The 14,359-nt window shown below is 42.0% G+C and overlaps 1 protein-coding gene across 3 annotated transcripts in view; it reads right to left on the bottom strand.

Annotated features, from left to right (window-relative positions):
* The window catches only part of FOXN2 (forkhead box N2), a 42,788-nt gene extending 29,884 nt beyond the window's left edge, over nt 1-12,904 (bottom strand). Inside the window, exon 1 of one of the 3 annotated variants that reach the window (XM_075863196.1) lies at nt 12,547-12,904. The gene's annotated coding sequence lies outside the window, so the exon portion shown is untranslated. Of the gene's footprint in view, nt 1-12,208; nt 12,478-12,546 lie in introns of those variants that run through there. The other 2 variants (XM_075863198.1, XM_075863195.1) reach the window with 2 other exon arrangements.
* Nucleotides 12,905-14,359: the final 1,455 nt, after the last annotated feature.

The following is a 14,359-nucleotide window of genomic DNA, read 5'->3' on the forward strand; positions in this document are numbered from 1 at the left end:
ATAGGTTGTGCTAAAATTTGCAGGATTTAGCCAGAGGGCCTAAGCTACGGCGCAAATCTATACCTGCTCAAAGCAGATAATGCAGAGATAAGTGGCGCTACATAGACGCTTATTATCTCGTCCATCAGAACCAGTATGTCACAGGTCATTTTTGTAGTAAATATCTTCCCTGTGTCAACCACTGATTGACTGATGTTTAGTGTATAGAGGTTCTGCAGCAGCTGTGGTGTGTATTAGAAGGAATAATGTACCAACTACTATAAATTATACAGAATATTAGAAGTCATCAGCGATCAAAGACCTGTACAAAACCTCAGCCTCCGGCCTCTTGCTTCTTCTATATGGTCGTGAAACGCTTTGGAGACTTCGAATATTCTTATAATTTAGTGTAGAGGGGGGGGGGGGGCATTATCCCATATATTTTATTTATATAATATTCTTAGAAGGAAATTAGTCCCTTTATTTTTTTAAGGGTATGTACACAACGCATTTTTTTGCCACGTATTTCTGTTTTGTTTTTTTTTATTTAGTAAAAGCAAAAACAGGCAATTAGTTAAAAAAAAAAAAAAGGAAATGGAAAAAAATGTAAAAATGCCCCAAGCAAACATTTTTTTTTCTGCCTTCGAAGATATGGCGGAGAAAAAAAACACCTCTACCTCCCCGTGAAGTCAATAGAGGGAGATTTGGACAGTTTTTTGGCGCGGAGTCAGACACTGTTCACGCATCATTATCAGTGCTAACAAACGCTGTATGAACTGGGCCTTACTTGATGGTAAAACTGTTCTGCAACGTGGGTTTATTTTCTTTACCTATTTCAATATTACACAAGTTATTGCAAGTGATCTAAATAACAGCAGCGACACCTTTATAAAGCACACTAGCTATACATATGTAAAGGCCTTTTGTAAGCACAATGTAATATTAAAAGAAAAAAAAAAACGAAAAAAAAATATTGTCTGTTACCTTGACAACATCAAAATATTTGAGGTGTTGCCTAGCAACTAGCTCAGCAGGAAGCTGGAGACAACACTGGTGCACGTCACTGTTACTGGATGGATTCTGCAGTAGTAGTGGTGAAGGTTTATTGATGACGCTCCACCAGCATTTGCACACATACAAAACTGCCAATATCCAGAAATAAAGTAACATGAAGTTGGGAAAAAGATAATAAAACTGACCTGTATAGTGACAGCCTCATCTGGGGCAGCAGAAAACTTAGTGTGTTGCTTGAGTTTTCCTATAATATTAATATTTTTGACTGTGGCCCAATAAAAAGATAAACTAAAGAACAATGTAAGCAGTTATTATTTCTGTGTAGTTTCCGGACCATTGTAAGGGCTAATGGACAAGGTGTTAATGATACTGACCAACTATGCATTACTCGGCATGATCTTGTTGTGAATGAAGGGAAGGACGTATACAACACAGGAATTAACTGCTTACTACTGTAAAAGGTGCATGACGTGCACTGCCAAGCATGTATACAGCATAGAACGAGAGAAATATACTGTACACACAATGTATAACAATCACAGAACAAGACCTCATCCAGAACATATTTACAATAAGAGATCAGAAGGGAACTAGAAAACAGCATTTGTGCCCCTTTTTATTTATACATTGATCAAACCAGGATCCATGTTAGGCTAGGGCTCCTCCAACCTGGGGTCAATGTTTGTCGTATAAGTCAGGAAATTCTCCTGACACATCTAAAGTGTCCATAGGCCGTCATTAGCCAGATGTATGTCAACCAAAACAATGCCAAATAGCTGGGTTATTATTTTTTTTTCAGGAAAAGTTACCATTACCTGCTCATTTCCCTTGTAGCGGTCACTACAGGTGATATGTAGTATTACATGTGACCATTTAAATGAATGTACACCCATAAAATACATTGATGAACCAAATCCGACAGAACCAATGCTAGAAGGCAACTTTCTCCGCTCTGGCGGGTTCCTGAGACCAGCCTCTGACGTACAAAGGACTAAAATTATACATGGGGGGGGGGGGGGTTTAAAAGTGAAAAAAAAGAAAGGCACTCAGCATAATGGTATCTCCACACGTAGTGTAAACACTGCAGATTTTCCACAACAAAATTTTGTTGCAGAAAATCTGCAGTGTAATACAGTAGCAGCAGAGTGGATGGGATCTAAACAGATCTCATCCACGCGCTGCGTAAAAAAACAGACAAAAACCAGCTGAAAAAGCGTTCATTGACTTGCGGTGTGTTTATTTTTTTTGGTTTTTTGATCCGCAGGATGTCAATTCAAGTTGCGGAATCGCTGGTTTTCCCCATTGAAATTAGGAAGGTAAAACCCGCAAACCAATTGCAGATGTTGCAGTGCAAAAAAAAAAAAAAAACGATACTTACCCAGATATCTATGCTCCTGCGTTCAGCCCGGCCTCCAGAGATGACGTTTCATCCCATGTGACTGCTACAGCCAATCACAGTTTGCAGCAGTCATGAAACATCGTCCCAGGAGGCCAGGCTGCAGGACGTCAGAGAGGCGCGTCGCCATGGCTAAGTCTAGTTTGTTTCTTTTTTTAAATATATTTACGTTTTTTTTGCAGTGGACATTCCGGCCAAAAAAACTGCACCACAATTTGGTGTGGTTTTTCAGCCGGAATTCCCTGCAGGCTCCAGGGCAGATACACTGTACTTTTACACAGCGTATATGATGTTTATTATGTTTTCCATATTTCAGCTCAAAAGAAGTAAAGCTATAATAAAAATAATTTTAGGCCATGTTCACACAAAGTTTTTTTGCAGGCAGAAAAATCTGCCTCAAAATGCCATCTGGAATTTTAAGGAATATTTTGACCTGCCTGCACACCGTTTGCCGCATATTTCGGCCACTGCCATTGAGCGCCGTGGGCAAAAACTGTAAATTTTTGCACATTCTTTGATGACAATACGACTCTCCGTCACGTGACCGGCCACGCTGTACTCCATGTACAAGCAGTAGTACATGGAGTACAGCAGGTCTGGTCACATGACGAAGAGTCGTGTCGTCATGAAGGAAGCCTGTGCAGTTAAGCTTCCGGTCGCCTGCCAGTGCTAGAATTCGTAATCTGTGTGGCGGGGGACCACAATGTATATTAGCATCTGTACTCACATACTGCAGTGACTACACCACCAATACATTTCAGTCCCCACATAACCCCTTTAAATAAATATAAAATTTGGTAAATAATTTTTTAACCCAAATATGGAACAAATTTTAAAAGTCATGAGAATGTCAGACTTAAGTACTGTGGCTATTTAGAGAGGAAAAAAAAATCTATCTATCTTCTGGCGGTGATCCACTTCATTCCATTGTGCTCTATTATTATTATTATGAGAATGACAAGTAAACACTAGAAACTGCTGTTGCTTTCAGTATTAGATTTTTTTTTTTTTTAAATATTATTGTGCAAACTTATTGAATGTCACGTTTGTTTGTTTATTTTTCTTCAGTTGTGAACACCCTCTAAATAAATAAACCATTAAAAAAAAAAAAGACTTTTTAGAGGAAGGATAATTAAAATTGATCTGTAAAACAGCGTGGACACATGAAGCTCTCGTCTGTGAATGTTTCTTGCTGAAGAACTGAGACAAAATATGTACATAGTTTGATGGATGAGAGTTCACTTTATCAAAAGGCCCTAAAGCACTGCAGCCAGACAAGGTCATTAGACATTCACTGAGCACATGTAGAACATGAAACGCTTATCTCCAGGAGAACAGGTTGTCCCAGAACAGAGGAAATACACTATTACATGATACTTCACAAGACAATATGAGGCAAATAGAATAGCGATAGACACGGCTTCTCACATGAGATACCTAGGAAAGTGAAGAAAGCTAGGAGAGCAGTGACTGGCACTAAAGGCGATCTCCAACTAATTATTTCTGCAAAGTTTTGCACATAAACCTAAAAAATTAAAATTATATTGCAATAATAGTCAAGCAAAACACCAAAAATGCCAGTAAATGCGGTGCGTGAATCCAGCCTAGGCTGGCTTCACACTAAGGCCCCTTACACACGAACGTGCTTTTGCGGCCATAATTCCCCCGAAAATCCACTGGAGAATTGCGACCCCATTCATTTCTATGGGGCCATGCACACGACCGTAATTTTTACTGTCTATGCATGGCCCAGGAGCCCGCACCACAGAAAGCACGGACATGCCTTTTTACGGCCGTCTTCTGCGGTCCAGGCTCATTGAAAATAATGGCCGCGGCCATGGGCATGGCCCGCGATTTGCGGGCGGCTCGCGGCTGACAGTCCGCAGCCGGCCGACCCGAAAATCACGGCCGTGCACATGGCTACGGTCGTGTGCATGAGGCCTAAGCATTTACCCGCATTTTTGGTGTCTTTTTTTTATTATTATTTTTGCAGTCGATCCCCCACCAAAAGAAAACGTAAAAAATATAGAATTGCTGCACCCTAGTTCACACCGTGCCTTTTTTTTTAGCCAAAACAAGAATTGAATCCAGGGCAGCAGACCTATAAGGTCTTCCTTTATATATTTCTTATGTAACGGTCCAGAGTCCCGATTTTGGCTTGAAAAAATACAAGCAAAATCTGCACTGTATGAACAAGACCTGAGGATGGTTGTACATGGGACAGAAACGCTGCGGATTTTGATGCAGATCCGGTTGAAAATTTATGCCACTAAAATTCAGTTCCATGCATCTGAAGAAATCCATGCACCTGCTGGAGAAAGGACCCCAATTTTATGAATGGAACTGATTTTCAGTCAATGAAACTTCAGCAACAAACTCTGCTGCATGTAAATGTAAGTATATTATAAAATATACGAGAGTCTACATAGACAGCATTTTTGGTTTGTAGAGTTTCTGGGGTTTGCCGCATTTTTTTCATAATGCTCTAGGTATGCAGTTTTTACCATAAGCTTCTCTGTATAGGACTCTAAAAACACCAGAAAATCACATGTACAAAGTGTCATGAAATAAAAACGCAATAAACACTGAAGAAAAAAAAAAAACAAGAAGTGTGAGATGGAGGCCATTGCCTGGATTCACATGGAACGGAAATGCGGCAGATTTTTTCTAAGCAAAATACACACGTTTTATATGTGTATTTTGCTTTTGATTAAATCTCTTCTACATTGAAAAGGCTGAAATCCACAGTGAACATCCAGAACAGAATGATTTTCCACCCGGAAAATGTTCAGCAGCATGTGGATGAGATTTGTTAAAATCTGATCCATACAGCTGGGACTGTAAGGCCTCATGCACATGACCGTAGTGGTGGGCACGGCCCGTCATTTGCAGCTCGGACGGCCGCGGAGTGTCATAGGTGGGCCGCCCGCAAATCACGGACTGTGCACACATTCATGTCAATGAGAACGGACTGCAAAATGCAGCCCATATAGGACATGTCCTATCTTTTTGCGGTCCAGGCTCGTGGCCAATGCATGGACCGTGGAAACCACGGGCGTGTCAACAGGCCCATAGAAACCAATGGGAGCACAATTTACCCGCAGATTTGCGGGTGAATTGCGGCCGCAAAAACACGTACGTGTGCACGAGGCTTTAAGCTCTACAAATCTTCCGCACTAATTCTGCAGCATTTCGATCCCATGTGAATTCAGTCTTAGGGCTTGCCCACACGTAACGGAATTGCTGCAGAAAGTTTCTGCAGCAATTTTGTTGAAAGTAGCAGACTTTCCCCTGAGGGAAAAAACGCACCATTTCCATTTCGTTTTTTACTGCAGAAAATGGTGCATATTTTGCCGCGTTTGTTCTCAATGCTGGGAGATGTTGACATCTCCTCTGAAAAACGCAGAAATTCTGTCCTCTGTCCGCAGCAGAAACGGACATGCTGCGATATGAAAAGTACGCAACGCAGGTCAATTTTTGCTAGTAAGTTTAACGCAGCGTGTGGATGAGATTTGTTAAATCTCACCCACTTTGCTGCTACTGTATTCTGCTGTGTATTTTCCGTCCGCAATTCCGGATAGAAGATACGCAGCAATTCCGCTACGTGTGGACAAGCCCTTAGACACAATATCAATTTCTAGCTGCCAACTGAAAAGTTAATTTCAATTGGACATTGAAAGTACAGGTAGAATAGTACGCAGCAAAAATCCAGAGGAAACCTGCATCAGTTAGCAAGAGAGCCACATCAGATCTCGTACACACAACTGCACCTCTGACATCACGTAGACTCCATCGGATGACGCATTACGGGGATATTCTCCCCTACAAGCATTGCTGCAAGGCACAATGAAAGGCACTCAAGACACCCACAGCTCCGTAACAGACCAGTCAAGAATCCATGTGCCACCTTACAAGTTTTGCCATGTGCATGAGGCTTTATTTAGTAGATTTATCTTTAAGTAAGACAACAACCCCAAAAATACAGACAAGGCCTCATTCACATAATCGTCTGGTTCCGTTTGGGATTTCCGTTCATACATTCCGTCAGAGGAACAGATGAATAGAAAAGCAAATGGTTTCAATGATAATGCTAATGTTTCAATTGGTTTCCGCTTTGTACGGCTTCCATTTTTTTCGCGGAAACAATTGGGTGGTCAACTACGCTATTGTTTCCGTTAAAAAAACAAACAAACAAACAAAAAAAAACAAACCTGACACCAACTGCAACGGAAGGTATTATCATTGAAGTCAGTGGTAATGCAAACGGAAGCTAGTTTCCGTTTGGCTTTCCATTTATCGGTTTCTCTGACTAAATGGATGAACGGAAACCCCAAACGGAACCCGACGCGGATGTGAACTAGGCCTAAACTTACACAGTGATGGTTAAAAAACACAATGATAACATCCCAGAGTAGAGATCTCAATCCAGGTGAGACTTTAGGACTAGAGTTGAATAGTGTTTTTTACGTCTAGTCCCCATGAAACAAAACTTGACCAATTTTATAAAGGATACGGAAAAACCGCTGGATCTATGCACAGTGTCGAGGATAGGTTTGCCCCTACTAAATACGGTCTTGAAGGGGGGGGAATGCTTATACATTCAGTAATCATGTGCAATAAATGTAGATGGATCTATTTCTGTTTATTACCGTAGTCTCTAAAAAAGCCTAAAGAAATAGTCTCTGGTTCAATATTATAGAATCAAACATAAGAGTCCAAGTGTTGGATAATACAGCGCCTATAAAAAGTATATGACCTTACAGTCCAATTACATTTCACTACAGCAATAATATACGGGGATCTATAAATAAATGTAAAAATGTTTCAGCGCAGCATTTATACGGCACCCGATATCAATCAACGCCATGCTTTGCTTTCCATTTTCTGTATCTTCACCTGATGGTCTCATAATTATATTACACATATCCAGGGTTTACACAAGCTCAGTGAGTAAATAAGTATTATCAAGGACATTATACAATATAGGCAGCGGTAACAAGCGCCCAGGATTATGTTATCAGTAATGGATTACTGCTTCTCAAGTATTGAATGAACTGCAATACTCTACAAGTGCTTTCATAGGTACAACACTTTTATAGTTGGGCGATTGGCCAATTCAATCATTTTCTGCTAAAAGATCAAGTGACTTCTTTGATCCTTATATCCAAATTAAAGGGGATGTCCATATAACCAATTAGGTTATAAGAACAGAGGTAGACACAAACCATCCATTTAAAGAGGCTCTGTCACCAGATTTTGCAACCCCCATCTCGTATTGCAGCAGATCGGCGCTGCAATGTAGATTACAGTAACCTTTTTATTTTTTAAAAACGAGCATTTTTGGCCAAGTTATGACCATTTTTGTATTTATGCAAATGAGGCTTGCAAAAGTACAACTGGGCGTGTTGAAAAGTAAAAGTCCAAGTGGGCGTGTTTAAAGTAAAAGTACAACTGGGCGTGTATTATGTGCGTACATCGGGGGGCGTGTTTACTACTTTTACTAGCTGGGCGTTGTGTATAGAAGTATCATCCACTTCTCTTCAGAACGCCCAGCTTCTGGCAGTGCAGACAGCGTGTTCTCGAGAGATCACGCTGTGTCGTCACTCACAGGTCCTGCATCGTGTCGGCCACATCGGCACCAGAGGCTACAGTTGATTCTGCAGCAGCATCGGCGTTTGCAGGTAAGTCGATGTAGCTTACCTGCAAACGCTGATGCTGCTGCAGAATCAACTGTAGCCTCTGGTGCCGATGTGGCTGACACGATGCAGGACCTGGGGCAGGAAGTGAGTGACGTCACAGCGTGATCTCTCGAGAACACGCTGTGTGTCTGCACTGCCAGAAGCTGGGCATTCTGAAGAGAAGTGGATGATACTTCTCGTCAGAACGCCCAGCTAGTAAAAGTAGTAAAAACGCCCCGATGTACGCACATAATACACATCCACTTGGACTTTTGCGAGCCTCATTTGCAGAAATACAAAAATGGTCATAACTTGGCCAAAAATGCTCGTTTTCTAAAAATAAAAACGTTACTGTAATCTACATTGCAGCGCCGATCTGCTGCAATAGCAGATAGGGGCTGCAAAATCTGGTGACAGAGCCTCTTTAATACTACCTGGCCAGTCGTATATTTATAAAAAGTTAGCACCACCAGCTAATTATTGCCGGAAAAGGGGATTCATGAGACAGCCCTTTTAAAAACTTTTTTTTATTTTTTACTAAAACAATAGTATTTAGTGTAACTTTGTAATTGTTAGCAAGGTTTACTTTTTCAGATACAGCTTCTACGTATTCTGGATACAGAGTAGCTGTATCTTGCGCTGAAACCCGAATCAGTTAGGTCAGTGGAACTGACTGCTTCCGTGACAGCGGGTCCTGTATGTCTGACACGCAGGATCCGCCTATTGTCGATAACATCTAAGTTATTAACCTAGATGTGATCGATAAGAAGTGGATACTGCGTGTCAAAGACACACAGGACCCGCTGTCACCAAACCCATTAGTCCCGCTGGCCTGACGGATTCAGGTTTCAGTGAAAGATACAGCTGCTCTGTATCCAGAATACATAGTATCTGAAAAACGTAAACAAAAATCTGAACTTGTACTGTATGTTAAGCAAACTACAGGGTTCCAGACTCAACATAAAGAAAGGCTTGTAGGAGATTTGAAAAACATGGCTTTCTTCTAGAAACAGCGCCACTCTTGTCCACCGATCCAGTCTGGTATTACAGTTCCACTCTATATAAGAGAATGAGGTTGAGCCTACAATACCAGATACAACCCATGGACAAGAATGGCACAGTTTCTGGAAGTTTCATACAAAACCTTGAACTTTTCTACTGACTTCAAACCATAATCTTTATTATTTTGATATAATGGGGGAGATTTAGCAATAGAGTGGGTTGAAGGGAATGTGGCTTGACAAATTTAGCACAGCTCGCTAGTCATATTAGACACTTCATGGCCATCATACAGACGCGTTTACAGTCAGCTTTTCTTGAATTACGTTAAGTTAAACAATTTGTCATGATACCAATTCAATACAATCTTGCACCATCCAGTAAAAAAAATACTAATTAATTAACTGGCATCTGTCGAGGCATACGTTTTTTTTTTAAATTAATAATATGTTCATGCGTGTATAACAGGTGAGACATAGGAACAGAATAGAAATAGCTCAAGCGGTAAACAAACCAATATCGGTAAAATCCCAATATGACTGTTCGAGAATAGAAAAAAAGAAGTTGACTTATTTTTTTACATTTGCTTAACATCTTGGGATGTGTGAAGTTTAGAGATAAGTTAAGGGAGGACACATCTGTACCTTCACACCAAAAGATAGCTCACACCTTTATAGAACTTGTTGCACTTTAGGATTCCTCTTAGCCCCGACCCTTTACAAAGCTGTCGAGGGAGGCACAGAGTGTCTAAAACACATAATAAAGTTTGAGCACGTCAAGTACATCTTTTTTTGCCCACTTTGCCTAGCAATAGTCCCACCGATCAAATACAAAGGCTTGTGTTACTGGTCCTATTGCATGAAAAAAAAAAAATAATAATCCATCTATGTCAAGCTTATAAATATTGCCCAATTTTTCCCATTTTACAGAAGTTCCTCTCTACCGTAGAGAACTAAGAGACTGTGTTAATACAAAAAGGAAAGAACCCATTGGCACAAAATATGGCACTTTACCCAGCTGTCCGATCACGTGTGTTCACACAGGAAACCTCAACCACAAGGGACAATCATAATAGGAAGGAAAACACATAGGAATGTCGAAATAGGCAAGAGGATGAGAACTAGTGGGTGGAGGAACCGGCTCGGCCTGTGACCAGCGACTACAAGCTACTGCTGGCTCAGCTTTCTGCTCACCACGTGTCTGTCACAACCCTTAGCAAAATGGGAGTCCTCACAACTAGCAATACCGCTTCTGCCCCATAGAAAACAGCTGGAAGGAGCTTTAATGTAGGACCGTAAACCAACCACAGCTACTAGGTCTGCAAAAGCAGTATGGAGCTTCCAGCAGAATGACAACCTTAATACAGTTTATGGATAGAAGGACTATAAAAACCGCCACAGTCCCTGCGTCTGAGGACAAAGAGCACACAGCAAGCAAAACTAAACACCCCGTGCCATTTACACACATGCGGCAGTTCATTAAATCAGTTGGGAATGAAGACAATAGAGCCTAATCATCCTGCATAGCGGCCCACATCTGTAGAAGAAGACTTGACGTGAAAGCCTGATCTGCTTATACACGCCAACTGGAAACTAAACACCACGCAAACCCAATATAAATAAGAAAAAAATGTTCATATGAAATGTTGTTATTTTTAACTAATTTGCTATTTGTTTTCATTTTTTTTCTTTTATGCATGTATTTTATTTTACTTTTTTTTTTGTTTGTTTTTTTTGCACTGTTTATTTGTCTCATTTTCTCACCTTAGGAGAAAAATACATAAATAAATAAAAGGAATTCCAATACATACAGTAGCACCAGCCTATAGGTTAAAACTAATTCAATGTAGAAATTACAGAAGTTTAACTAGCCAGAAGGCAAAGTGGCACCCAACTTGTAATGACAGGGTAAAACAATACTAGAACCACAAGAATATAGAAAAGACTAGAAAGCAAATATAGCCCATGGATACAGTGACATGAATAGAAAGTGATCCTAAAAAAAAAAAAAGATAAAAATAAAAAGGCATTCCTCATCACAGTAGCATGAGCCTCCCCACTAGATATGTCTCATACAGATGTACCCGCTTACAGAACAGCATAGTATTCCAGCAGGGATGTAGTTATATAGGACTTATCTAATAGAATCCACATAGGGCGTGAAGCAAGAATCTATTGGAAAGGCGACCATTCACCTTAGTCATTTTTAGGGCACGTTATCGCTGTATTAGTCTAGAACGTCAATCTAAAAAATAAAAAAACAACACACAAATGTGACAAAATAGTAAAACAGCCACACAGCCATAGGAAATAGTCCACAGCGAATTGGCCACTGCAAGCCACAGAGCACTGCAACTTTATGTGGCACAATGCATTACAATAACACACCCAAAAAATGATTGCTACTATTGCACAAGGCAATAAAGTTGCATGAAAGTCAAAGTGCAGGGCATCACATGGCATCAGTGGCCGGGTACATACAGGATTACAACACATCTGCCTGCATTAACCCCAAGAAGAGAGAAAACAGGAAATGGGTGTAATCTACAACAACCCCGACAAGGAGAGGAAGGAAAGGGTTAATAGACTAAATGTGCTTAGTAACCGAGCAAGGAAGTGAGAAGACAGACGTGGCATTACTTCGGTGGAGCACAACCAGCAGTGAAGAGGTTAAGTGGAAACAAAGCCTGCGCTGCCATATCACCCAGCAGCACCCGCCTGCTCCCTGCCCTGATCACGGTGCACAGCCAGCCTATTGTAGGGCAAAAGTACATGTGCCCCTCAGTGCCAGGCTCTACCCTCCACCACCTCGTATATAACGCCACACACAACTGTATACAGTCACATGCCACGCTGATATGGTACACAGAGTGCATGTGGTAAAACGCATCTGCATGTACAGCAATGTGCACATGACCCACACCCTGATCACAACCATGGATGTGTTACAGCGGATTATATATATATATATATATATATATATATATATACACACACACACACACACATCTGTACGTACAATACATGGAACAAGGGAAGACTAATCAAGCACAGAACCCCATGGTTACATATGGTTACCGCGGTCACCTTCCAGGCCTACATACAGGATAAGGCGCAAGGACGTAGAGCGGGAAGCTACTCACCGGCATTAAACGTGTCCCGGTACAATATGGCAGTGTGGCGGTGCTGCTCGGGCTGAGGGGGGGAAGGATGTGTCAGAGATCAGCAGCTGCTCCCTCCATCCGCGTACAAGCAACGCCACCAAATCCCCCACCGAGTCGCCATGGCAACGCGGCGCCCAATGGAACCTCCTCCCACCTCTCTTGCCCCTCCTAGAGCGTGAGGCACGCACGTCTAGACACGCCTTCACCATCCACCCATTCCCTTTCATTTCATTTCTCCCTCACAGTTCCTATCTTGCTCGGTAGCCATGCCTTTTCTTCCGTAACCCCTCCTACCCTGAGTAATTCTTTCGTTTTACCTCAGTTTCTATTTTCAGCGTTACATGACGCGCAGCTGCAATGTATGCTCGACTGAGGCGGCTTTCGAAGAGGTTTATTGAATAAATTATGTCATTACGGGCTTTGTGAATTAACCGCACACCTTACAACCCCGTAGTCGCTTCAACCACGACTCCCGGTTTTTCGCGGGTGTTTTTTTTTTTTTGTTTTTGTTCCTTTGTGGAAAATGTGGGTGGAGCTATCATGTTGACGTAAATGGTAGACTCGGCCGCCTGCTCGCCACGTGACATGGTTTTGAGGCTGATGACGTGTATTAACCCTTTCAGAGGGCGGAGCTACAAGGGGAAAAAAAACTTGTGACGCGGGAAATCTGCTGCAGTCAGGCGATGCGTTTCCATGGAAACACATCCCGCTCGGCTTCGACATGCGCCGAACACTGAGGAGGAATGTAGAGCGCGCAGGCTGGTCACGTGTCTGGCTAGTCACATGCCGCCGCTGGATGTGCAGCTGTTGTGAGGGTGTAGAATGGGTTGTCTCGGGACTTGTAGTTCTACTGCAGCACAGGTTTGCGATACTGATTACATCCCATCCACATATAGCGGAAATCAGGACATGCTGTGGAATTACAAATCCTCAACATACTCATACTTGTGCGGAAATGTTGCAGATACGGTCAACGACGGCAAAATCAGCGTGTAACATGCGGTTTTGCAGCGGAATTGTTGGTGAAAAAAGTCTGCTATGTGTTAGGGCTTGTCCACACGTTACAGAATTGTTGCAGAATTTCCGCCGCGGACAAACCGCACCATTTCCTGCGCTTTTTTACTGCAGAAAATGCGGCAGATTTTGCTGCGTTTTTCTCAATGTTGGGAGATGGTGACAGCTCTGAAAAACGCAGTCCACTTTCCGCCACAGGAATTGACTTGCTGCGGTACAAAAAATACGCATCGCAGGTCAATTTCTGGTCGGAATTTTTACGCAGCGTGTGGATGAGATTTGTTAAATCTCATGCACTGTGCTGCTACTGTATTCTGCAATTCTGGACGGAAGATATGCAGCAATTCCGCTATGTGTGGACAAGCGCTTACGTGTGGATTTTGTTGCAGTTTTTTTCACCATAGGAAGTGATGTCATATCACCAGGCTATGTCATCATTTCCTTATCAGTGGAGGACTACCGGGACCTCCACTGGTCCTCAGAATGAAGGGGCCACATCACTAGTGCAGGAGACTTCAACATATTCATGTGAACGGAGCGCCGCTGCAGGAGAAATTCACGAGGGACCTCAGTATCTTAGTATTTAGGATGAATGGGTGTCACAGAGGTCGGACCCTCAGTCAATCAGGATGTAATAGCATATCCTCGTGATATGATCCTATTTTAAGGATATGTGAAATAGCAGGCTTGTATTACAGTTCCCTGCAGAGAGTGGACAGGAGTGCCCATGTGCAAGAGTAATAACAAAAGGACCTCGGCCTCAAGGTCTGTGAGCAGATCCGGAGCCTAGTGGCTGAAACAATCAAGGAGAAGGAGGATAATAAACAAGAGTAGTAAAGTAACAGGTTTGGTACACAGATAAGCGGCAACAGATCGTAGTGTAAAGCATAGACATGGTCAGGAAATAATGCAAGTTTGGTACACGGATAGGCGGCAACATTTTGAAGAATAAGGCAGAGATGTGGTAAGGAAACAATCCTAGTTTGGTACACATGTAAGCAGCAACAGTTTGTAGAGTAAGGCATCAATGAATTAGACTACAGGCAGGAAGTTCAATAGTCTGACAAGGATGAAGAGCAAGGGCCAGGCCTCCACTAATAATAATGTTATGGCGTA

The sequence above is a fragment of the Rhinoderma darwinii genome, chromosome 4 (genome assembly GCF_050947455.1).
Source record: "Rhinoderma darwinii isolate aRhiDar2 chromosome 4, aRhiDar2.hap1, whole genome shotgun sequence".
In the NCBI taxonomy this organism is placed as follows: Eukaryota; Metazoa; Chordata; class Amphibia; order Anura; family Rhinodermatidae; genus Rhinoderma; species Rhinoderma darwinii.